This window comes from Tupaia chinensis, unplaced genomic scaffold (genome assembly GCF_000334495.1).
Source record: "Tupaia chinensis unplaced genomic scaffold, TupChi_1.0 Scaffold000291_1, whole genome shotgun sequence".
In the NCBI taxonomy this organism is placed as follows: Eukaryota; Metazoa; Chordata; class Mammalia; order Scandentia; family Tupaiidae; genus Tupaia; species Tupaia belangeri.
In genome coordinates this window covers 1,524,664-1,551,325 of record NW_006159776.1, presented here as the reverse complement: position 1 = coordinate 1,551,325, position 26,662 = coordinate 1,524,664, and positions in this window count along the sequence as shown.

Genomic DNA, 26,662 nt, shown 5'->3' with positions numbered 1-26,662 from the left:
AAAACAAAAGGCAAGGTATGCAGGACACAAGAATTGGGAAATTATTTGCTGAGAACATATATGTTGATGTGCTTGATTGAGCCAATGCACAGTGTATTTTGGATGAAAAATTCATTTGTGTGTTGTGATGGGAAAAAAATTATAATAAAAAATAAACTATAAAAAAAAAGAGAGAAGAGGATAGAGAAAGATAGCAAGTGAACAATAGAGGGGATGTTAGTGAGAAACAGATATGGTTTATTATCTGTTGAAGATGACGTGTATAGTATTCTCAACTGGACTGGTCTGGGAAGTATTTCATGATGGGTGAAGTCTTTTAACAAGCAAAATGAGAAATAGTGATTGACTGTTTTAAAAAATTATAATAATAATAATAATTATTGGGAAATGCATGGAAAAGACATTGAATGATAAAGCGGGGAGATTGATGTCTCTGTATTGACTGACATGCATGGCATTCCCTTTTGAAAAAGCAATGGAAGTCAATGTAAAGTTATATGTAATCCAATGTAATATAAAGAAGATTATGATGATAATATAAATAAATAAATAAATAAATAAATAAATAAATAAATAAATAAATAAATAAATAAATAAATAAATAAATAAATAAATAAATAAATAATAATATAAATAAATAAATAAATAAATAAATAAATAAAAAACTTCTCAAAAAAAAAAAAAAAAAACAATAATAATCTACTGTGTTCTCTAGGATAATAAATTGCAAGAACTCTAAAAATCCTGATTTGCTAAAAGCTGTTTTTTACCACAATTAAGAAAAAACTTCCATAGACTAAACCCAATGTAGTAACATGATTTGTGTACCTGGAATCAGCTATATGCTGAAGACACCTCAATTACTTACACCAATACATTTCAGTTCTTTTCAAAGATAATCCAAATGGTTCTCTTATCACTTGTAGCCAGATCAGTACTGCCCAAAACACCAACTTTTCTCAATTATGTTCCACCATGAATGAAATTTGAAGACCCACTTGGTACAGCATAGCTTTTAACATGATGGTGGACAACATGAGCATGCTTTCCCCTAATCACTCACACACCTATACCCAGTGGACTTCCTAAATGGAATTGCTCCCTGAGTCTTTCATGGTACTAATCACATTAATAAGTTATTACCAGGTACTCTTTTTGCATTATCTATAACTATGCTGCCATCAAATTTTTTTAATTCCCCTTAGAAAAAAATATGTCTAAATGAAACAAAGGGGCTTTCAGGACTCCTTCTACCTAATTTAAAAACGATCCAATTGTGAGAAAGTAAATGTCCAGTCCACCATCTAATTGTCTAAGTAAGCTGCCACTTCCTAGCCAAAAGCCTGCTAAATAGAGCTGTTCTGAAGAAAGCAAAATACCATCTTTAAAACCATCCAGAAGAGTATTGGCAAATCACCTCAAAAATCACTGTACATGGCCTTTTCCAAACAATGAAGGAGATGGAAAAGATTCTGGGAAGTTAATAAATACGCTTTGAGAGTCATCAAATGTGTTCCATATGTCATGGTATGGAAGGTGAAATTGCAACCAAACAAAATAATTATAGTAATAATAATCAGAATGGCTGGCACAGATACTGTGTAAGAAGACAAAGCACTCAGTGTCAGCATTCCACTTTTTAATAAATGCCTTGCTAATGGTTATGATTTGTGGACACTGAGAAAGCAGATGCTTGGCTATCACAGTCAGGCAAGAAAGCCACCCTCCCCACTGTAAACATATTAGTTTCTCTAGGTACAGTGAAGTATCAAATGGCAATAAGCCTGAGAATTATTTTTCAAGTGTTACATCAGAGCCAAAACTATTATTGTAGATGATTGATAGATAGATATTGCTTCTTAATTAAGTCCAGACTCAAATGATGTTAGTCCCTTTGCCATCACCTCTGAGAGAAAATTGGGCATGTGATGTGTCCTAGAAAAAAAAATATATGTATCTCAGGATTGAAACAAATAGCACCCTTAGCCTCAGAATGTAGCACATGCAAGCAATGTGGAGGGTTTCTTAATTTCTACCAAAACACACACTGGATGAAAACAAAGGAGTCTGAGTAAAAGATCCACACCTCAGTGTAAGGCTAACTCTACTCTGAATTGTCAGAGCTTTCATTCATTTCGTTCTTTAAACATTTATTAAGCTGCTACTATGTGCCAAGACAAGGCTAAGTGTTCAAGTGTACTGTGGTGAACGAAACGAGCAAGGTCTTTGTTGTCCTCATGGTACCTACAGCCAAAGAGAAAAATAGATGGTAATAAACAAAAACTCATGAATATTGTTTCATTTGTCATTTGCTGTATAACAAACTATTCTAACACATTAAGAGTTTAAAGCATCAATCGTTTCATTCTATCTGACCATCCTTGAGAGTCAGAATTCGGGCAGAACTCAGTGAGGCAGTTCTGCACCACATACTGTTGAAGGAGGTCACATGATAGTAGTTTATCAGCAGACACAGTGTCGTTTTGGAGGGCCCAATAACATTCATCTGCATGGCATATGCAGACAGTTGACCAGAATGTCTATACAGGGATTTTCCAGTATGGCACTGTCAGGGTAATAAGGCTTCTTCCTTAGTGGCTCCTGGTTCCAGGAAGCCTTCCAAGAGATGGGAAACAAAAGCTTCCCGTTATTAAGGTCTGAGCCCCGAAGTACTTATGTCATAATTTCTACCATATTCTATTGGGTGGGACACATAGATCCCACCTTTTCCTGATGGAAGAATTTGCAGCCATATTTAATCTACCACAAACACATAATTCACAATTGTGATCCATACGTGAAAGATGAGAACGGGATGCCACAAGGGGAGAAGTATCATTTCGATTGGGAGGACAGGCAGCCATGAGCTCTCTCTAGCTTTTACGGACAAGCAGTCATAAACCTAAGTGGGCAGCCACCCCCATCTCAGCACAAGCACATTATGGGAAAAAATTGTGACAAGGTGTTGTGTGTTTTTCTAACTCTCTGAAAGATAGGCACATGTTTCAAAGCTACCGAGCTCCTTCTATTCTCTGAGGAGTGAAATAAATTATACCCCTGAGAATTTATTTAATGACATGGAACAACAAATTCCACTGTAAAATCAAATTCAATATCTGTAATAGTACAATAAAATAATAAGCAATCAAGCAGAAAACTTTGGTGCTAAATATGAATTATTTGGAAGGAATAGTTTGTCATCTTAACGTACAAAACATTAGATGCTTCAAAATTGCCATAATTTGCATTCACTTTCTGTTATGAAAGCAAATATTTTAACTTAAAATTCTCAGGTATATATAGTTATCATAAAAATTATATGACTGGTATATGTGAGTATCTGTATAAAAATATCTAACCATACGCATAACAACTCATCTTTAATATTCAGGTTTTAGTTTTTAAAGAATTATTGTTTAATTTTATTATTATTATCATTATTTTAATTAGTTATAGGACATACACACTCACTAGAGAGAGAGAGAAAGTGAGAAAGCTAGCCACCAAGTCTGGGCTTGAACTGCAGTCAGCCATGTGGGAATCCAGTGCCTTAACCGCCATACCACCTGCTGACCTCAATACTCAGCTTTCATTCACACAGTGAAAATGACAAGTGTACCTTTTTGTTAATTTATGTATTTTATTTGCCAGAGTATGCATGTACTTGCCAGAAAGAGACAAAGAGGGAAAGAAAAAAAATCACTCTTTATGTAAATGATAACAACAAAATCCCTTCTCCTTCATCCCTTCCTCCTTTTCGAGATTGGGGGCTGGCACACACAACTGGTATGTTTTTCAAGCCAATGGGTCCAGGACTCAAATCCCAAGGTAGGCCATGTGGGATCCAGCTCCTTAATCACTAGGCCATGGGCTGGACCTATTATAATCACATGTTTTAAGAATTCTACAAATAATAGAATCCTTTATGTGGTGTTCATCTCTCCTGTCCTCTTCCCCACATAGCCACTGCCCAAGTTCAAGGCTGCTTCTGTATCAGCTGGACTGCTAGAGTAACCTCCATCTAGGCTGTCCCACAATCTGACACTTGGCCCTTCACAGTTGGGTTATAATCATCCTCTCTGGTCTCTTTTCCTACCACCCCCAGACGCTGACTGACCTAAAGATCCATAGCTTTACCCACACTAATCCCTCTACCCTTTTCCCTTTTTCTCTGGCTTATCCTTCCAGCCCCATCTCAAAATTCAGCTCATCTGCAGAACCTTCCCTCCCTAATTCCCAAAGGCTCCTGTTCTCAACTCTGTCATTGCCTGAACCACAGTGTATTAAATTGTCCACTTACTTGTCTGTTCCAACCTCTACCCTCAGCCTGATCGCTGCAAGGCAAAGGCTGTGTCATCTTCACCTTTTTATCTCCAGTGACCAGCAGGACCTGACCCAATGTCGGTACTCCATAAACATTGTTAAATATCTTCTCCTTCTGGCTCTGAGAAACCTTCTAGAAGGTTGATTTGCTAGAATGAGAAAACTGTAGTTTCCTTGAAACATCCAAAAGTCATGATGTTATTACTATGAGATATATATATATATTATGAATTATAATGTTAGAAATACTTGTATATTTATATTAAATATAAATTATATTAAATTATGTAAATTATATAAAATATAAATATTTATATATTTTTATTTTTTAAGATTCACGTCAGTGCTTGGTTTGTTTCTTTTTCCCCCTTGGTAAGCAGAGGATTCTTTTCCACACTCATTTCTTTGCCTCTATTTTGACATCTGATGCAATTTTCTCAGTTTTATTTTTTAAGTCACAAAATTCTTTATTAGGAATTTGTTGGCCAAATCTAATCCCAGCATACTCCATCAAACACTGTCGTTTTTGAAACAGTCCCTCAAATTGACTCCTTCTGCAACATTAAGGGCCCTGTGACACCAGAAACCAACCAATGAGATGAAAAAAAATTAAAAGTCACAAACTGAGCACATTGGAACTGTGAATCTTCTTAACACTCAGACTTTAAGCAGGTTACTTAATATCTCCACACTCCCTTCTTCCCCATCAGGAAGATGAGGGTGATAGGAAAACAATAATGACCTTGCAGCATTCAGTGATGCAATGTACGTAAAGAAAATCTACCTTGCTCTCTCTTTCATCCCCATATAAAGCTTGCAGACAGAACAGACTCCCACAATCAGGAGACACAGGACAGGTAGTCAACTGGAACTTACCACACAGACTAGATCTGACCCACACTCAGAAACTTGCATTCTTCGGCCTCTAGTTTTCTTTTTCAGACCAGGAATCCTAGTGAGTATCTCCTGCTCTTGAGGCAATGAGGCTGGGGAGCCAAGGTCACTGTGAGTTATTAAGTACTGGTCTCTCCTCAGGGCTTGACGAACATTACTGAGAAGCTACAAAAGGCAAACATGTTTCTCCCCACAGTTCCCATGGCTATCAGCCACAAACCCATCTGCCTTCCTGTGTGGTGCTGATGTCTGGGTGGAAGGCTTTCCTGATTACCTGGTGCACTCCTTTGATACTACCCAAACAAAAAAGAGACATTGGGTCCACCTAAGTAAACTGCAAGCTGCATTTCAATGTAAAGACATAGTTAAAACCAACCTATCAATACTTCTATTAAGGTTGTTCTAGGGGAATAGCAGCAAAGAAATTAGGAAAGAACCAGAAACCAGGGTGGAAAGGACGTTAGAAAATATCTGCTTCTGCCTCCCATTTGGCAGAAGAGGAATTTGAAGACCAGAGAGGAATCACAGCTTGCTCGAGGTCACAAAGCAAATCGATGATTGATATGAAAGTAGATAGAAGAGTTCTTACAGCCAAGTTCAATATTTTTGTTCAGTATGACACTAAAAAGATGATGGATTAGTGCATAGACTGTGATTTAGGGTTGGGAAGGGTTTTAGGAGCAGAAAGACCACTCAAATGGGGACTAATTTATTCATCAAAGGTTTATGAACGCCGACCACGTGTTGGGTTCTGAGGTAGCACCAGAAGTGAAATAGACAGGCTTTCTGCTTCCTTATGGTCTACAGTTCAAGCAGGGTAAGGAGTAGGGATGGATAACAAGCAAACGAGTATCCCAGATAATTGTGGTTTGTAGAAAGCCCCACAAAGAAAACGAAACAAGGTGCTGTGATGGCAAATAATACAGTGGAAGTGGTTTTTTTCAATAAAATGGTCCAGGAAGGCCTCACAGAAGAACTGGCCTTAAAATCTAGACCTGAAGGAAAAGAATCTAGCCATGTGAAAAACCCAGGGAAGACTATACTAAGGTGCGATAAAAAGCAAGAGGAAAAGAGTTTTGCTCTTTTCTGGGAAGAGTCAAATGTCATTGTGGGGTAGAACTTGTAGAGCAAAGCAGAGAGTATAAAATGATGAGATGAGAGAGGAGAGATGAACTCAGATCACGGAAGACCTTATGGGTCAAGGTCAGACCTTCAAACTTTATTCTAGGCACAACAGAAAACCAGCAGAAAGTTCCAGGCAAAGGAGAGACACATTTTATCTTGTTTCTCAGAAGACTGTCTAGCTGCTCTGTGATAATAGGTGAGCAAGCATGGAAGCAGAGAGCACATTACAAACCATGGCAGAGCCTGGGCTAGACAGAGATAATGGTGCTAGACTCTAGTGATGATGCTAGTGACAACTGAAATATGTGGATTTGCAGTCAATTTAGGGGTAAAACTAAGAGTTTTACTTCAATGGATGATATTTTACTGGAATAATCAGATATTTCACATAGGTCTATTACTTACAGATCTGGCTAGCCATGTTTTTAGAGAAATACTAAAGACCTAAAATGATTCCAAGACAATAAGTGACAAACTCTGGTTTCTTCCTGGTAAACTGAAGTCTAGGAGTGTTGGTAGACCTCTCTAAGTCTTGGTTTTCTAATATGTAAAAATGTGAGAGAGCTGGCCCCATGGCTTAGTGGTTAAGGGAGTCAGATCACACATGGTCAACCCCGCAGTTCAAATCCAAGCCCCAGTGGCTTGAAATACATACCAGGCACATGTGTGGTCAATGCCCCAAATCTCAACAAGATGGAGAAATGGAGGAGGAATTGCAGCATGAAAACACCCCATTGGAGGGTGCTTTTTTCCTTCTCTTTTTCTCTCTCTCTGATGAGTGCATGCACCCTCTTGCAAAAGAAATTTTAATGAGAAAATACTTAAATTGTTTAGTAATTAAATGGACACAGTGTTTGACACCTACTGGCCTTCAATAAATATGAATTTCACTCTTTCTAAAATAACAAATCTCATTTGGGACCAGATGCAGTGTTCTGAAGTTTTGTTTTACTCTAAAGAATAAAGCTTTCTAATATTCTAAATAGATGTTTCCTAACACAGATTAGCAGGGTGCATCATTATTTTATCATTTGGAGAAACCATAAAGCCTTTTAGGGGATCTACTTTCCTTTTATTTTTGGTTTTCTCCAATTCTCAAAGTTAATCTCCATTGGTTTTACTGTTATTTTGTGTACACAAAGTCATAAAATTCTTGAAGCTATTGTCTCATAGCTATTGTCTCATAAATATGCCAACTTGACTAAATGAAGGAAGGGGCAACTGTGGATTTGTCAACCATAAGTTTCAATTCTGAACCCTCAGTATTTCCAAAGCTACTTTCTCAACGGAAGAAAAATAACACCCCATGTGTTAGTTCCTAGGAATGAACCACTTAGGAGGAATAGTGGAACTCAAGAGTGTAGGTATTAACAACTTGCATCCACTTAGCCCTTTAGGAAATTCAGTATCAGCTCCATACCAAATTCTCGAAGTAGCTCTGGGGCTTCTGTGGGGCTCTCAGATAATATGGAAGAGTCCTGCTGCTTATTCTGTTGCATATTATTTTGATGTTTGGACACAGCACATGAGTATTTAAAGCAGAATGATCATTTTTAACCATATTATATAAACTATCACCTGAGATTTCCTTCAAACATGTACTAGCACATACATAGAACACATATGAGTTTCTATATAATATCTTTGCCCTGTGACTCTTTTACTTATTTATTGAAGAGCTAAATTTATATCATCTTTAATTTCTGGTCTAACACACTCATTGCAGAATCACACTTATGCCTTAGGGAAAAAATTTACTTTTCACCTCAAGCAAGTAATTTGGTAGCTATCAGAAAGGTGTGTTTCAGCTTTGCTTAAATATTAATTTCTTATTCAATTTTCTTAAATAAAGCAGGGGCTGTACACACAACTTCTTGGGAAGTACAATATGGAGCACACACTATATGCAAAACTGCATATACATATTTGCTATATTTCTGAGCATGCCTATGAAAAAGATGAACAATATTCAACTGCTGATAACCAAAGAACTTGCTATTCTAAGAGAAGGTGGCAGTATAATATGTTTCTAAGGCTAAATATCTCCTCTCACAGTGACTGTCATTTAAATTCCTGCCTAGCAAAGGGATTTTTATGGAAGGTTAATGCCTCCTATAACATTTATCCTGGATGGTGGAGCTTTTCGCATAATTTTCTGGGCTTTATTCCTGCAGTGTTATAGAACCTTATCTTCCCTCTAATAGCTTGCCAGTAAAGAGCCAGTGCATATAAAGACAGTCGTTATTTCTCAGTTCAAGCCCTGATTTAATGACATTTCAAATCTCTAGTGAAAGAGGGCTTGGGGTTAAGCCTTGAAGAAAGGAGGGCAGGCCCAAGGCAAGCTGTCATGACCTTCCCTGGGACTGAGCTACTAAGGTCTCACAGGATACAGAGCTCTGGCCAGTGGAAGCTGCCTGAAGCTGCAAGAAAGGACTTAAGTAGGGCCAGTGTATTAAGTCAAGGACATTACTGCTTTTTTGAAAGTTTCTTCATCTAGAGGAAGCCTTCTCCAATATTCTCTACTTGCATTTGAACTAATTTGCCTTTCTGCCTTTTTCCTAATTTTCTTTTACTGTTTTGAATTTACTAGAGATCCTGGCATTTTGATAAAACAGTTCATTCCCAGTTACCTCTCCTCTTTTCCTTCCTCATCCAGCAGTTGGTCAACGACACTGACAATGACTATGGCAGATTATATCTCCCAAAACAGTCACGGTAATATTTCTGGACCCACATGCCCTTCTAGAACCCTGCCATTTCCCATCAAGAGGCAGAGTCTCTTACTTCCTCTGGATACTAGCCATAACTTTGTGGCCACCTTGTGAAATATCACATATGAAATGTATGATGCATGACTTCCTGGGCAAGGCAGTGCCCAGCCATCACATTGTGAGAAAGCCAAAAGCAGTCCATATGACAATATAGAGAGGCCACTGAGGTGCAAGTCAACAGCCTATGTCAACCACAAGACATCTTCAAATCATTTCAGACCTCAGCCTTCAAGTCTTCCAGATAAGGCCTCACATAACACAGAGCAGAGATAAGCCAACTCTAACTCTTGCCTTGTCCAAACTGAATCATGGAATCCTAAGCATAAGAAGAGGTTGTTTTATCTCATCTTGGAATAATCTGTTGCATTGTAATGGTGAAAAATATCAATGATACACTATAGCCATATCCTTTGTAAGAAGTTATAAATGTTTCTGCAGAGACCTGCTCTCTTGCAAAGTTTCCTCAGGTATACCAGCTGGTCCTTGAGTCTGTCCTTAGCCACCTATTAATCAAGAACATCAGTAAGAAGATGGAAAGGATAAGGTCTTTGCAGTCCCCTTCTTTTGGCCTTAGCTATTTAACATCCTCGAGTTTCACTATTTCGTTTATAAAATAAAGATACCAATGCCTACTTCAGAAAACAAGGCATTGAAGTTTTTGTATACAGTTAGGACCTCAGTGACCCTTACTGTCACTATGAGAAATTTCTCCCATTACCTGCCTCTTCCAGAAGAACTCTACCAACCCAGAATTTCTGGCTTTCCAACCCTTCATATAATTCCTTTATACTCCACCCAACATAGAGTCCCTGAGCATGTTATTACTACTTACATAAAAGAACATTTTAGCTGGGCCATTGCCTAAGCCTCAGACATTGCTGGCCATTGTTAAGAATAATCTGTGGGATTGGGAAGTGGTGTAGTGGTAAAGGCACTGGACTCCCACATGGCTGACCATGGTTCAAGTTCCAGAACTGGTGTCTTAAAAACTCATACCATGCATGTATGCCCAAAATCCTAAGAGGAGAATGGAGGAAAAGGGATAACGGCATGGCCATCCCTTTGGGGAGAGGGATGATTTGTTGTTTTGTCTCTGTCTCTCCAGCAAGTGCACATACCCTATAGCAAAAATCTCCCTTAAAAAAAATAAATAAATAAAAAGCCCCCACCTTATCCTTGTATACTTGGGTTACAGATGCCTACACACCTGTTTGTTCCATAGATTTTCATAGGAGGAGAGGAGCTTCATGGGGAGAATGGAAATAAAATTGATTCTTGCTCCCCACATATTAATGTTTGAAGATTAAGAATGTTTTTCTTTGATACATGAGGGTGGCAAACAAAGCAGGAAAACACAAGAAGCCACTAAAAGAAAATTCACTATAAGAAAAACAGAGCCTAGATTGGGAAATCAAACACAATACTAGGTGTTACAGGGACTAATTTTTTTTAAGAGAGATTTTTGCAATAGAGTGCCTACACTCACCAGAGAGAGAGAAAGTGAGGAATCACTCCCTAGGGGGGATGGCCATGCCACAGTCCCTTCTCCATTCTTCTCTCAGGACTTTTGGGAAAGCGTGCACCCAAGTTGGCCTGTTTTAAGCCACCAAGTCCAAGACTTGAACTGTGGCCACTGGATGGCAGTCTGGCGACATACTCATTATGCCATCTGCTGGCTCCAGGGACTAATTCTAGACCTAGCGTGTAGTAAATCAAGGCCCTTATAGACCCAGTCAAACTGGAGACAAAAGTAGGTTTTCAGAAAAACTAGTTGTATACGGGTATCAAGACGTAAACGCCTGGAGAATTATTCCACTTGGAGCCTAGGTGGTTTTGTTCTAGAACTATATTATGCCACATAGTAGCCCTAGCCAGATGTGGGTACTAAGCACTTAAAACAAGGCTAGTCCAACTCAAGGTATATGTCAAGTATAAAATACAGATTAGATTCCAAAGACTTCATATGAAGAAAATTATGTCAATTCACTTATTAATCATTTTATATGGATTAAATGTTCAAAAAAATAGTTTAGAGAAATTAGGTTAAATAACATTACTAATGGCCCAGCCTAGTGACACAGTCAAGAACAGACTGCCGGGCATGACTAAGAGCCACGTGGCACACTATGAGTTGGGAATGAATCCTAACCAACAAAATTAATGTGTATTATAATGTATTATAATGCATATATTGATTAAATGTGAGAGGGCTTCAAAACATTGTGAAAAAATGAAAATCTACACATTTATATAGATGCAAAAGAATTTTTGAAATCCATGCATAATTTTTTTCATAACATGCATTTTTTGTGAACTTTTTGAAGATTCCTTACATATACTTGTATATGTGTATTCTTTGCAAAGATTAACAATGTCAAAGTAGTTTATTAATACCATATATAGAAAGCTACGAATAGACTTCCACTTTAAATACTGAACTCTCTGACCTTCCGTTTCCTCTTCTATTTTCATAATGACACCTATATTAAAGACAACATGGGACTGATGGATTTACTTCTTTCTGTTCTCAGTCTACCCAGTCTTGACCTCTCACTAGATTCCATGACCTTTAGATATAAAGTCTTTTTTCTTCTTTCTTTTATTTGTCAAAGGGCATGTGTAATCTCCAGAGAGAGAACAGAGAAGGAGAAAGGACACTCCAGTAAGGCACAGTCCTTTCTCCTCCATTTCTCCATCTTGTTGGGATTTTCAGCACGTGCGTGCACGTGCACACGCACACACACACACACACACACACACACACACACACAGCATGTTTTTCAAACCATTGGGGCCAGGATTTGAAGTGTGTGGTTGGCCATGTGAGATCTGGCTCCCTCGACCACTAGGCCATGGGAGCAGCCTGATATATAGGGTTATCAAGCTAAAAGGCATTTAGTTATTCAAAAATCATGTAGCAGACATGATATTGTCTTACATAGTTTGGTCTTTACTAGACAGCAGAGATCACTTTTTTTTTTTTTTTAAGTCCCCCCCCCGTATGGTGTATGCACTTGCTGGAAAGACGCAGAAAGAGGGAAAGTGAGAAATCACCTCCCAGGGGAGGGATGACTACATCCCCTGCCATTCTCCTCCTATTCCCCTCCTGGGATTTGGGCACATACACTTACCCTGCATGATCTTCAAGCTGCCAAGTCCAGGAGTCTACCCAAAGTCAGCCATGTGGGATTCCAGCACCTTAACCACCACACCCACCACCTGCTAGCCCCCAGAGATCACTTTTAAACTGGGTCTGTGATGATCGGATTTGCATTTTAAAAGGATCTCTGTGGGGTACTCACACATGCTAGTGTGAGTGTAAATTGATACAATCCTTTTGGAAAGCAATTTGGCAAAGTGTACTAAGATCTCTAAAGTGTTTGACACAGTAATATCACTTCTGTGTCTAAGAAAATAATCCTAAAATCAGAAAATGCTTTACGTACAAAGCATCCCTTGTAGTATTATTTATAATGGCAGAAAAACTACAAGGACCTTATTACCCAACAGTAGGATAATGGCCATACAAGCTTCAACACATCTACTGAGTGACACATTACTCAAATATCTAAGTTACATTCATGAATATCAAAAATGATTTTTTAAAATATTAAGATTAGTAACACATTTGTGGTAGATTACAAAGTTGGCCACAAGTTCTTCTCCCTACATCCGTGCTGTTGCAATATGATGCAGGACATCCATTAACAGGCAGACCCTATTTCTTTATCACTTGAGTACAGATTGACCCTGTGACTTGCTTTGGTAAATGAAATATTAATGAGATGCAAGCAGAAACTATTGGGTTGTTGGAAAAGTCATGGTGTATTTTTTGCCTAGAAAAAAAATGTCATGACTTTTCTGAAAACCCAATATAAAGGCTCTTGTCCTCTTGTTGTGCTTGAAAGCCTCCCATTATCATATGCAGGAGGCCACAGAGAACCCACTGGATATTGAGAGATACTGAGACCCAGTCCTTCCTGTTGTCCCAGATGTCAGCCAATTGATCCCAGAAGGAACGTCATTTAACTAAGTTGAAGCAAAACACAGATACATAAATGAAGCAGCCATTACTAACAAAAGAACCATATAGCTGAGCCCAACCCAAATCACAGTTACAGAATTATGAACCAAGTAAACAGTTGTAGTTTTAAGCCACTACGTTTTGAAGCTATTACAGATCAAAAGTTCACTGATAAAATTTTGATAATTTTCAAAGCTAACAATTGGATACATGTTAGAAGAAGGGGAATTACAATTGTCTCCACATTTGTGCATATTTCAAACTTTCTATAATAAAAACAAATTTGAATGCATATATGCATTTGGGCTAGAGGAAAAATAAATGTTAAATAAAACATATATATATTAAAGACAATATGGAAATGATGGATTTGCTTCTCTCAGTTCTGAGTCTGAGTGTATATATAAAACACACACACATGTTTTAACAGATATATACATATATACACATAACTTAATCACAACTATAAAAAGAAATTTTCATAGAAAAACACTAGAAAAAAATATATACCATTAGATGTTTCTGGGAGTGGAGACTGATTTTTTTTAAATTTATATATATTTTTTAATGTTTCCATAATAAGGATTTTTTCAAGATTTTTTTTTTTTTTAACAACAGAGAAGCACAGAGAGAGAAGGGGAAAGTGAGAAAGCAAGCCCTCAGGTCCAGGATTTGAACTGCAGTCAGCCATGTGGGAGTCCAGTGTCTTAATCACCACACTACCTGCCAGTCCTTCTATAGTAAGTTTTTCTTAGAAGAATCTCATTTACTTTATCCTGAAAAGAAATTTTTAGTTTTATTTATTTTTCTCATTTATACCCTCTCCTCCAATAAAATTTCTTTCTGTAGAAAATGTAGAGAACTGGTTAAGAAGAAGAGAAAATTAAAATAGTCCAGGAGGAAAGCAATGGGGTCTAAAAATGCAGCAAAGTTGGTAGAAAGAGTTTAGAATAGAAAGTAGGGGAGATATTGAGAGAGAATCCAATCTTCAATGCTGGACAATGCATGCTATGCAATGAAGTAGTCTCCTTTTCTTTCTTTCTTTTTCTTTTTTAAGAATTATTTTAATATTTTAATTTATTCATTTGTTTTAATCTGACCAGAGAGAGACACACAGAGAGAGAGAGAAAGTAAGAAAGCAAGTCACCAGGTCCAGGACTGGAACCGTGGTCAGACATGTGGGAGTGTCCAGAGCCTTAACCCCCATGTCACCTACTGGCCCCTTGAAGGGCTCTTAATATAACACCATAAATGGGTTTCATGAGGGCCCACAAGACCCACCTAAAAATGCACTTGAGTTTGGATTTAAGTATGTAAGTATATCTCTCTAGATAGAAAAATCCAAAGGTTTCATCAGATTCTCAGATGACAATCCCCAAAGTTGAAGATCGATCATAAGCTTTGTTTTCCTGTAGACAGGGAGGAATTCCTTCAATCCTATTCATCTGAACTGTTACAGGACATTAAAAGGCCTCTGAAATGATCAGCCCACACTACAACTCTGGTCCCTAAAGCATGACCTGAGTGCATGATGGCCCAGGTGATATCAATCCTTCTGAGCCACAATCCATCACAGGTACTTCCCCAGGATCCCTCAGAATCTGATTCCTGCTAGGTTCTACCCAAAGAAAGCCAAACCCTTGTCAGACATTACTTCAGGGTGTCAGAGCCATGCGTGTAACCGAAACCCTGATCTCCAAGAGGCAAATGAAAAAACACTTCTTCCATGTAGTTCTTAAAGGATAGGACTATTTGTTAAAGACTTAATTTTATTTATTATTTATTTTTCAATTTGACCAGGGAGAGACAAAAAGAAAGGGAAAGTAAGGAAGCAAGCCACCAGGTCTGGGATTTGAACCGTGGTTGACTATGTGGGAGTCTGGTGCCTTAACCACCATGTCACCTGCTGGCCCCCTTTTCATATTTAGGTTCAAAGATAGAATCCACACTGACTAGGCCCTGATCTCCTCCTCCTCAAAATCCTCAAGCACAACAGGAATCTTTTGTCTTATATTCATTAATTTTATTGGTAACAAGACTCTCATGAGGAAAATGAGGCTCAAAAGGGATATGAATAGACTATTATTCCCTAGCTACTAAGAGACAGTGGCAAGGTATACTCCAAGTCTCCTGAAGTTTCATGTAATTACCGTCACCACTTGTAACTCCATGCCCCACCCAATATCTAGTACAAAACAGGGACTCCAGTAGTGATAACTAAGTTGACTTGTTTTGCCTGCTTTGGTCTGCTTTGACGCATGGAATCCAGACTTGAGGACAATCTTATAAATCACCTTTACTAAACCCAACAGAGGAAGAATGGGAGACCCAAAAGGGAATATGGTTCTCTCAGAGCACACAGAACAAAGACTAGAAGCCAAATCAATCCTCCAGTGTTCCTTCTACCTCATAAATAAAAATTCAAGTGGCCCATGTTATAAAAATACTTAATTTTCTTTTCACCAGAGAACATGTACTCTTACTAGAAAGAGACAGAAATACAGAGAAAGAGGGAGAGGAGAAAAGCCTCCGACTCCTCCCCGGGGAATGGCCACACTAAAATCTCTTCTCCATCTCTCCCTCCTCAAGATTTTGGACACACATGTACATGCATTCCTTGGGTGTCTCAGGACACCAGATCCAGTACTCGAACCACATGGTTAGTCATGTAGGAATCCAGCTGCTTTAACCACCAAACTACAGAGCCACTCAAATAAATATTTTTAAGCCAATAAATGAATGTCACTTCCTTTCCCTGAGTTAACTTTGACTGGAAGAAAGATGGTCGGGTAAGGAAACAAAACTATTTCCACAGTGATTTGTATTTGGCAAAAAGAACAAGAATTATAGAAAACTGCTACTAATGTAAATTTTTTAAATTAAATTTTTAAGGATCAAAGTTGTTTATTTTGGGGTTTTTTTTGTTTGTTTTTTGGGGGTTCTTTGGTGCTATAGGGCATATGTACTCACCAGAGAGAGGGAAAATGAGAAAGCAAGCCACAAGGTCTGGGACTCAAAGTGTAGGAGCCCAGTACCCTAACCACCACACCACCTACTGGCCCCTAAAAATTTAATTCTTTAAAATTTCTTACTAATGATGAACATTTTTAACTCTAAATAACATTACTTTAGCCAAGTCCATGTCTTTAAGTTACTGTTATTTCAATGTGATCCCCTGTTGTCAATTTCTTTTGTGAGCTCATTGGCAGCTTAACTTGAACTGATTTTGATTTATGCAAAGGTGTGGCTTGATAAGTGTCTCTGTGGGCCTGCATTGATACAGTGCAACCACCAGAAAGATCCTCAGCATGACTGGGGAGGTGCTATGAATATAAATGCTAACTAACATTGTTCTCCAGGGATTGGAAAGGAGACAGAATGCTTCTGGCACCAATCTGGCATGACTCAGATTTTTCAGGGTGAAATAATACTCCTTCAAAAAATATATTCACCAGCAGCACTGAGACAGGACCCAAAAGCTTGGATTCGAACCTCAGCTCTACCACTGAAAACAATGTGACCAGGGGCCAGCAGGTGGTTTGATGGTTAAGGGAGTTGGACTCCCACATGGACGTAATTCTTTAAAAAAAAAAAAAAAAAAGTGACCTTGAGCAAGATACTTTTCTGAGCCTGTTTCCTCACTGGGTAGTAATAGTTGTACATACTACCTAAGACCCATATAAGGAATAGACAAGATAATATAGCTCTGAAGCTAACATGTAGGAAATGCTCAGAAAGTTTGCTATTTCTACTACGATGAATTGAATTTTAGGATAGCCATAGTTCTAAGCCATGCAAGATTTATATGAGGTTCATTATGGACCAGTTCAACTAACTTCTATGAACCTGAGTGTTACTGCAAACATCATTAACTTTTTCTGTGTCCATTTAAGAAAGCATCCTTATCTCCACACTTGACCAATGAGACTCAGAGACCTAAGAGGTAGAACTATTTGCCCAGGATCACACAGCAAGCCCCAGATTGCTGGATTTGGATTTGGATCTCACTCCATAAGAAACATAACACCAAAGTGTCAACAACAGGATTATCTTTCACAAGCTGGGAAGCTAATGCAGAGGGAGGCCTGGTGACATGCCAGTGAGCTTTGGAGAATCCAGGTCAGAGGCCAAATTAGATGCCTTTGCAACCCAGAGCCACTGCCTCCCACAGGGCCTCCCAGGACCACTGCTAGCTCTCTACTATGCTTCCTGTCCTTTACTCTGACATTGTCTTTCCCACCAGCAATGACATGGAAGCTCAACCCTGGCTTATTTTAATGCTCTGGATTTTTTTTTAATGCCTTCTCCCTGTAAAGAGCTGTGGAAAAATTCATCATGTGCCCTTTGGAAACACTCCCTGGGCACCCAGAATAGATACCTTCATGGTTAGATGTCACCAACAATGCCCACTGTCTTGTAAGAAAAGAAGGCAAAAAGTATAGTCTTTTCAAAGCGTTTAATGAATAAATGAAACTTGTTTTGCTTCATGTATTGAAACAATCAATGAAATGCTTTGAGCAGGGCATTGGTAAATGAGAATGAATCTAGAGGAACCCATTCAGCCAAGAGGAGGAGGAATGTTTCCTTGGAATTGAAAAAAAAAAAGGGGGGGAGACTAGAAGAGGGAGACAGGAAAGTTGCCTCAAATTTCTGAAGGGCTATCATATAAAAGAGAAACAAAAATATATCCCATGTGTCTCCAGAGGAAAGAAGAAAAGTGATCCTAGCTATCACTGATGTGATGGAGCAGGCTAGGCAGGAAGATAGGAGTTAAAAGCACAGATGCTGAAGCCTCCTAAATTTAAATCCTTTCTTGGCTACCTACAAGATTTCAGTGTCCCCTTCTGTAGAATGAGGATGACACTACCAGGGAACTTCAAAAAGTGTGTGGAGGAACGGAATTAAAGTACAAGTCATTCTGGTGCAAGAAGACATTTTTAAATCCATAGTTTTTTTCATAATATGCATTTTTCACCAGTTCTTCGAGTACTCTTGTAGTACCTACTTCCTAAAGTTGTGCACAAGGGCTCAAGGGCGTATTACTATGCCTGGCGCATATTAAGTCCTCCATATCATGTCATCTGTCCTTGCTGTTGAGAGGAAGTGAGTTTTTTGTCCTTGGAGGTATTCAAGCAGCAACTAATGATCAATGAGCTGCAAAACTCGGTGGGGAAAAAGATTCATGCATTTGACAAAGGGTTGGATTAGGTAACCTCTAAGTTTCCTTAGAACACTCCAGGTTCAAAAATCTTTGTTCCGTGGAAACTAAGTTTAAGGTGAAGTCTTCTCTGGGACTACCCTGTGGGCTCCAGTTTAGGGGTGGTAGTTGCTTTTCCACTTTTGTACTTGTAAATCCTTGATGTGGAGCAGAATCTGGAGAGTTGAATCTTCTTTTGCTTGGTGGCTGCATTCCTGGAATTCCCAAGATTCCAGCTCCTTTTCCTCCTCACATTGTAAACATTAGATTCTTGTAGGGAGGACAAAAAGGTCACTTTCCAAACAGCGTTTGCTCCCAGACACTCATCTGAATAATTCAACTCTACCTCAGGGAAAGCACCAGGCTTTGGTCTGATCTCAACTCAAGCCCCTTTGACAGGACCAGTGTTGATTTAGGCTAACAAGAGGTCATTGTTTGAGCTGGAGAATAGCATTGTAACTTCCTAGTGAGCAGAGCCAGGTAGAGGAGCACAAAATGAGTCCAACAGACTCACTGCAGCTGAACCAGGAGCAGCCAAGCACCTTCCCAAATTCCCTTCTTTGCAGGACCAAGATCTTGAGGGGGAGGTGGCATTTATTGGGGGTTGCTACAAATTCGGCTTTACTGCCACTGCCTTTATAACCACAATATAAAGTAACTCCCACAACACAGTGAAGATAAGCTCTTTAAAGAAAATATAAAAGCATTAGCTTGGCAATTCACCCAAACCTCATCATGCACCATAGACATTTTTGAAGTTTAACAAAGAAAAGCACATCATTAAAGAATACTGCTCTATCACCATTCTTATGCAAATCCTTCCAGATAGTTGGGTGGAAAATTCCATCTAACACGCAGCAAGAAATAAATGTTGCAGGGTGGAAATTTCAGCTACACTGAGTGCATCTATCACTTGTATAATCCAAACTACTGTATGTGCGCCGACTACAGAATTAGTATTGATCCATTCACCATGTAAACATCAAGTACTTTCTATTATTACTTGAAATAGCATGCTATCACAATTTCTATTTCCTCCTTCTATCTTAAATAGAAGTATTGCGCATTAGCCCTTTCCTTCATGTACTTTTTTGCACAGCTATCTAACTACAGTGTTCAGTGTGGTGCTGAGTTTCCTGCAGACATCTGCAGTATTAGCATTAAAGCACTTTATTTTCAAGTCATCTCTGATGGAAGACAATACAACTTTCATTTACCCAGAAACCTGTTACCAGGGCTTCTCTTAGAAACAGGCTCGCTTTCTCTCTCTCTCTCTCTCTCTCTCTCTCTCTCTCTCTCTCACACACACACACACACACACACACACACACACACACACCATCCTTTTGTTTGCTATTCATCTCCATGCTGGGACCACCATCAGAAGCATGTCTCTTCATCCTCAACCCCAGTAAGATAGGACTGCCATTTCTCTGGAGCTCTGACACAGTGGAGACAACACTTGCCAAGGCTGAAAATGGCATTTAATTTCAGGATGACTTGCTACAGAAGCTCAAGGACACACACACACACACACACACACACACACACACACACACACCATCCTTTTGTTTGCTATTCATCTCCATGCTGGGACCACCATCAGAAGCATGTCTCTTCATCCTCAACCCCAGTAAGATAGGACTGCCATTTCTCTGGAGCTCTGACACAGTGGAGACAACACTTGCCAAGGCTGAAAATGGCATTTAATTTCAGGATGACTTGCTACAGAAGCTCAAGACTTGATTCTGTGTTGCATTGTTCAAATATCTGGATGCGTGAAGAAAAATGACTTTGGAGAATCAGTCCTGATGCTTGAAAGCATATAAAAGCATAGCAAGGGGTGAGCCTTCTCCTGTCTTCCCCTTCCTGCATTCCACAGCATAACAGCATGAGGAAATTTGGACTGGGTTCTGGACCCTGGAGGGTCAATTTTAGCTCAAATATCTTGGAGCTACATATCGCATAATTCATGTTCTCTGGTGCCGGTGGCATTCCCTGGGCACCACATGAATGCTGACCCAGTGCACAGCGCTTCTCGTTACCCTTGAAATGCTCCAAATGGTACGCACTGCATGTGACTTAACTAGATTTCCAGTGTCTTCAGAGCCCAGCAGAGGCTCCCATCAGAACGCATACAATTTCATTTCTGTCAATGGGAATCTATACCTTGCAACCTTAACCTGCCACAGAGCCAACTTTCATGGATACATGTAATAGCCTTTTAGCATAATCCAAGCATCTCACTACCATTGTTCTTTTCAGTCAACACATGAATCCTGCATATTTTCATCAGGGAAAAAAAAAGCTGTGACTTTATTTAAAGGAGAGAAAATGTCTTGAACCAGCTGAGCACCATCTCCTTCATGTCCAAACTCCTTCCTCCAATTAAAAAAATAATAATAATTAGAACTCTTGTTAATAGATGGCAGTTTTGTTGTCAAACTAGAAGACTGCAAATTCAAACAGATGAAATTCTAAAATTGGAGAGTTGGTATTAACTATTCAAAGAAGACAAGTGAGAAAGTTAGAAAGAACTACTGCACACCTAGTTCTACCTCTAATAAATGTCCAATTTTCTTTCTTGATACTAACTATTCAGTCTCTTGAATGCTTAATTATGTTCACAACAACAAAGTACATTCACCCTCCTAAGTGCCCCTTCCAGAAATGGAACCAGATTTAAGATATGCACGTACACATTCTTACCTAATAAAAATCATTTGAAATAAATTGTAAACTCAAAATACTGAATCATATTGCTCCAGTAATAATGTTAATGTTTTTAAAAATGTTTAATTAATTAACTGAACTAAAAGTAGTAACCCAGCAACCATTGCTGGTTACCTATCCCTTCTCTCTTCCTTGATCTGAATACTTTCCCTGATTTTGACCTAGAAACCGTCATTCAAGAAACGATAACCCACTCTCCAGCTCAGGGTAAAAATCCCATGCAGATAGTACAATAGTTCCCCCTTTATCTGTAGTTTGGTTTTCTGTGGTTTTAGTTACCCACAGACAACTATGGTCAGAAATATTAAGTGGAAAATTCCAGAAACAATTCATAACTTTTAAATTTTGCACCATTCTGAATAACATGATGAAATCTTGTGCCATCCCACTCTCTCCCACTTGGAACATAAATCATTCTTTTGTCCAGCATATGCATACTATATAGGATACCCACTTGTTAGTCACTTAGTAGCCATTAAAGACATAATATAAATATGATTTGGTACTATCTGTAGTTTCATAAATCTACTGGGGGGTCTTGGAATATATTACAGTGGACAGTAGGGCCTACTGTCATTGAGGGAACTAATCCCATTCTCTTGAAAATGAAAGTTTAAGAGCAGGCATGTTTCAGTTCTTCTGAGTGAGATATAAAGAAATCAGCTTGAGAGACTTTAAGAAAAGATTTCTTCACTATTTTTTTTTTAATTACTAGGGGAAACATTTGCTCAACAGAAAGAAGGGCTATAACACTTCCCAGTGGGGCATGGTCACACTGAAGTTCTTTTTCTTCAATTTCTCTAGCCTGTTAAAATTTTTGGTAGAAAAACATATGTACCAGTCATGTTTTTCAACCTGCTAGGCCGGATTTGAACCACAGTCAGTCATGGGAAATGCAGCTCCCAATGCATAGCATTAAACCACTACACCAACATGCCCACCCAAGGTTTCCTCATTCTTGAGAGAGATTTGGTAATGAGTCCATGATATGATTTGAATGTGTTTCCCAATGTTCCTGTGTTAGAAATGTAATTCCCGGTGCAACAGTATTGATAGGTGAGACCTTTAAGAGATAATTAGGTCATAAAAACTCTGCCTTCAAAAACAGATTAATGCCATTGTCACAGGATGGGCTAGTTATCTCAGGAGTGGATTCTTGATGGTTAATTGTGCTTAATTATGATTCCTGACACCTCTCTCTCCAGTGCAGGCTCTCTTTTTTTTCTATTTTTTTTTTTTTTGGAGAGATTTTTTTGCTATAGGGCGCGTGCGCTCACCAGAAAGAGAGAGACAGAGAGACAGAAAGTGAGAAATAACCCCCCAGGGGGGATGGCCATGCCGCAATCCCTTCTCCTCCATTCTCCTCTCAGGATCTTGGGCACGCACGCACACACGCCCGGCGTGAGTTTAAGCCACCTGGTCCGGGACTCGAACCGCAGTTGACTACATGGGAGTTCAGCCACATAGCCAGTACGCTAACTGCTGGTCCCTACAGTGCAGGCTCTCTTTACCTGCCTTCCACCTTGTGATGATTCAGCAAGCAGGCCCTCACCAGATGTCAGCTCCACAAACTTGGACATTCCAGCCTTCAGGATCATGAGAATAAATTTATGTTCATTATCAATTACTCAGTCTCAGGTATTCTGTTATTGCAGCATAAAACAAGTAATAATTCACTAGTAGAAAAATCACTGTTCAAAGTTGTATCTGCAGGGAACCAGCAGTTAGCATAATGGCTATGTCGCTGGACTCCCACGTAGTCGTCTGCGGTTCGCGTCCCAGACCCGGTGGCTTAAAAAACTCACGCCGGGTGCGTGTGCGTGCGTGCCCAAGATCCCGAGAGGAGAATGGAGGAGAAGGGATTGCGGCATGGCCATCCCTCCTGGGGGGTGATTTCTCGCTTTCTCTCTCTATGTCTCTCTCTGTCTGGCGAGCGCACGCGCCCTACAGTGAAAATCCCTCCAAAAAAAAAAAAAAAAAGTTGTATCTGCACATGACTCCTGAACCATAATCTTTTCATACAAAATGCAAAGAATCCTGGTCTTTTTTAAACTGCTGAATTAACTGATCCAAAGCAGCCCTACATTGGACTTCTTGTTGAAGAAAAAATTATTTCCTCACAATTGGGGTTGATGGTATTATGATCTAAAGCACTATGGCAACTACAGATAACTATTGGTCCTTACTCAAGAGACCTTCAAAAAGTCTGTGGAAAAATGAAGTACAAGTTTCTTTAGTGCAAAAAAAAATTAAATCCATACTCTTTTCATGACACTTTTCCATGAACTTTTTGAAGACCCCCCCAAACATATTGAATAGATGAGTGTTTTGAGAAATGGCTCTCCACTCACTTCCTCTCTTGTTATACCTTTGCTCCACATGAACTTCTTAGTTGAAATGAAAACATGCAGATATTTGAGTAGACGTGGTGAACGTTGCTCTAAAAAGAGATACTGATAAATCTCACTACTGAGAACTTTCAAACAAAGAACAATCTCATGATGGCCTATTAACCAGAATCTGCTCTAAGAATACCTGTGAGTACCCAGCTAGTGTGAACAAAGCCTTGAGATGAGCCGTGTATTAAGAGGACAAGAAGGATTACAATATAAAAAAAGAACACACTCTTTGAAGCCCCCAGAGCTTCACAGCTTTTAGAAAATAAAGACCTCTAGGGACAACAGGTGGTATGGCAGTTGGTTCACTGGATTATCATATGGTCAAACACAGTTCAAGACCCAGACCAGGATGCTTGAAAAATCATGACAAATACGTAAATAAATAAATGTTTAAATAAATTTTTAAAATAGGGACCAGAAGATAACATAATGGTTAAATCACTAGACTCCCACATGGTCGACTGTGGTTTAAGTTCCAGACCCAGTGGCTTCAAACTCATACCGGGAGTGTGTACATGCATGTCTGAAATTCCAAGAGGAGAATGGAAGAGAAGGGATTGTGGCATGGCCATCCCCCTGGGGGATGATTTTTTGCTTCCTGTCTCTGTCTCTCTGATGAGCACACACGTCCTACAGCAAGACCTCACTGTACAGTAGCAGTTTCCAGGATTGCTAAGACAAAAACCTCTCCTTTCTTCAGGTGGAATTATACAGAAACCTACTCACAGTTTCTCAGATTGAATAAGGATGAGCGCCTCTACACTTCCACTTAATCCACACCCTATTGACAGACCCTGAGTCATTTCCACTGAATCCCTAGGACTCTCTGGAATTGTTAAAATGATGATCTAAACCAAGGATAAGAGGTCATTCAGTGTCCTGTGTAACACAATATATAAAGTAAGAAAAAATTACGAAGTGTTACTTAGTAGTAAAAACAAACAAAAAATTTTTAATTGGTAAGAAAACATGTAAATCAATGAAAGGCCCTGTCAACAATACGAAAATGACAATTCCAAGTCCAGTGAAAGATTTCTCCTTACCTATACCATAGTCTCCTAAAAATTTTGACTGATGAAGGGGAGAAAAAAACAAAACCTACCTAAACATAGATTCAGACATCTACAGGAAGACATTAGAGAAATATCATGTAGTCCAAACAGAAACTGTAGTGTTCTTCTCCATCAAAAAGATAGAGTTCTACCACGGACAATATTAACAGACTAAGGACAGCTTGAGAGAAAATATTTGCAACAAATAACAGACAAAACTTAAACATCCATACTATATGGACTTTACAAATCATATTTTTTAAAAAACAACTAAATATAAAAAATAGTTGAAAGATATGGACAATTGGCAGAAGCAATATAGGTAATCAATAAACATATGAAAAGATTTTCTGCCTCACTTCTGATTGGGGAAATGCAAAATAAAACAATAAAATACCATTCTCTGTCCACTATGTTTGCAAAAAAAAAATAAAATAAAATAAGACTGATAATATCCAGGCATGCAGATCAAGTAGAGAAATGGGCACTCTAACACATTTGATGAGAGTGTGAATTGGAACACAGTTCTGGAGGACAATTTGGCAGTGTCTATCAAACTTAAAATGCAATTCCATTTTAGGAGTCTGCACTACAGATATATTTGCACATGCCTGAAAAGCTGTAGCTACAGGGATATTCACTATAGCTTTGTTTGTAATTGCAAATACACGGAAGCAATGTAAATGTCCATCAATGAGAAACAGATTAAATATATTCTGGCATATGCATAAAATAGAATAACTAGCAAACATTAAAAACAATGAGGTAGATAAGTATATGCTAGTACAGAAGCATCTGAAATGTAAAAAAAATGAATAAAGATAGCACATCTTCACCGAAAAACAAAATAGATAGTATGTACGTATCCTTTCTTTCTCCCCATTCTTTGTGCAATGCCAGGAACATAGTGAAAATCCAATAATATCTATTTGAAATATAAATGACTTGTAAGTATTAGGTAGAGGAATGAATGAGCAATAAATGAATAAGTGGGCATATTAACATGAATTTTTTTAAAAAATATATACCAGTTTACTTCAGTGTAATAGAAAAAATTATTTTTCATTGAATGATTTTTAGATTTTTAAAAATTTTACAGGTACACATGTTATTTTCATAATAAAAATAGAAAAGGATCCACCTCTATTTTGTTAAAAAGATGTTAGCATCTTAAGCAATACTAAAAGACAAAGGAGAGACAGAATATGTGCCACATATGTAACAAAAGTTAACTCTAGAAAACAGAAAGAGTTCTTATCAATAAGATAAACAGCCAGAAAAAAAAACGATACAGCCAAATGATATGTGACTGACACTGGCCAATACCTACAGAGAAAGTGAGAAAGAAAGTCAGTGGGTCTGGGACTCCAACCATGGTTGGCCATGTGGGAGTTCAGCACCCTCAACCACCACACCACCTGCTGGCCCCAATCCTTCTTTCTTACAAATAGAACCACATTACAGGGTGAGGCCAGCAATATATTTATTACCCAAAAGGGAAAATACAAATGGCAAAATATGAAATGATATTCAACTTCACATAACTGGGGAAATACAAATTAAAACATAATAAAATACACAGCTTTTGCTTAACATAAGCCGAAAAAGAGGGAAAATATTTCTATTATATTACCCAGTGTTGCCAAAGATGTGGGAAAAGGTCCGCTCAATTAAAGTCAGTGGGTGCAAACTGGTACGGTACTTTGGACAGTAATTTGACAATATCAGAATTTTAAATTATCCTGGACCCCAAAATTCTACTTCTTAAAATCTGTCCCACAGGGCCCAGCAGGTGACATGGTGATTAAAGGCGCTGTACACCCACATGGCCAACTACAGTTCGAGTCCCAGACCTGGTGGCATGGTTTCTCACTGTCTTTCTCTGTCTGTCTCTGTTCAAATTTAAAAAATAATAAATGAAGTTAAATAAAATAATTCTTTTAAAAAAACTATCTGCTGAAGATAACGTGTATAGTATTCTCAACTGGACTGGTGAGAAATATATACATGTTGAAATATTCAGTTTGCAAGCTAAATGATATATGTGATTGAATGTATAAAAGAAATTGACAGATATATATATACATATATACACACACAAACATATACACACACACACACACACACATATATATATATATATA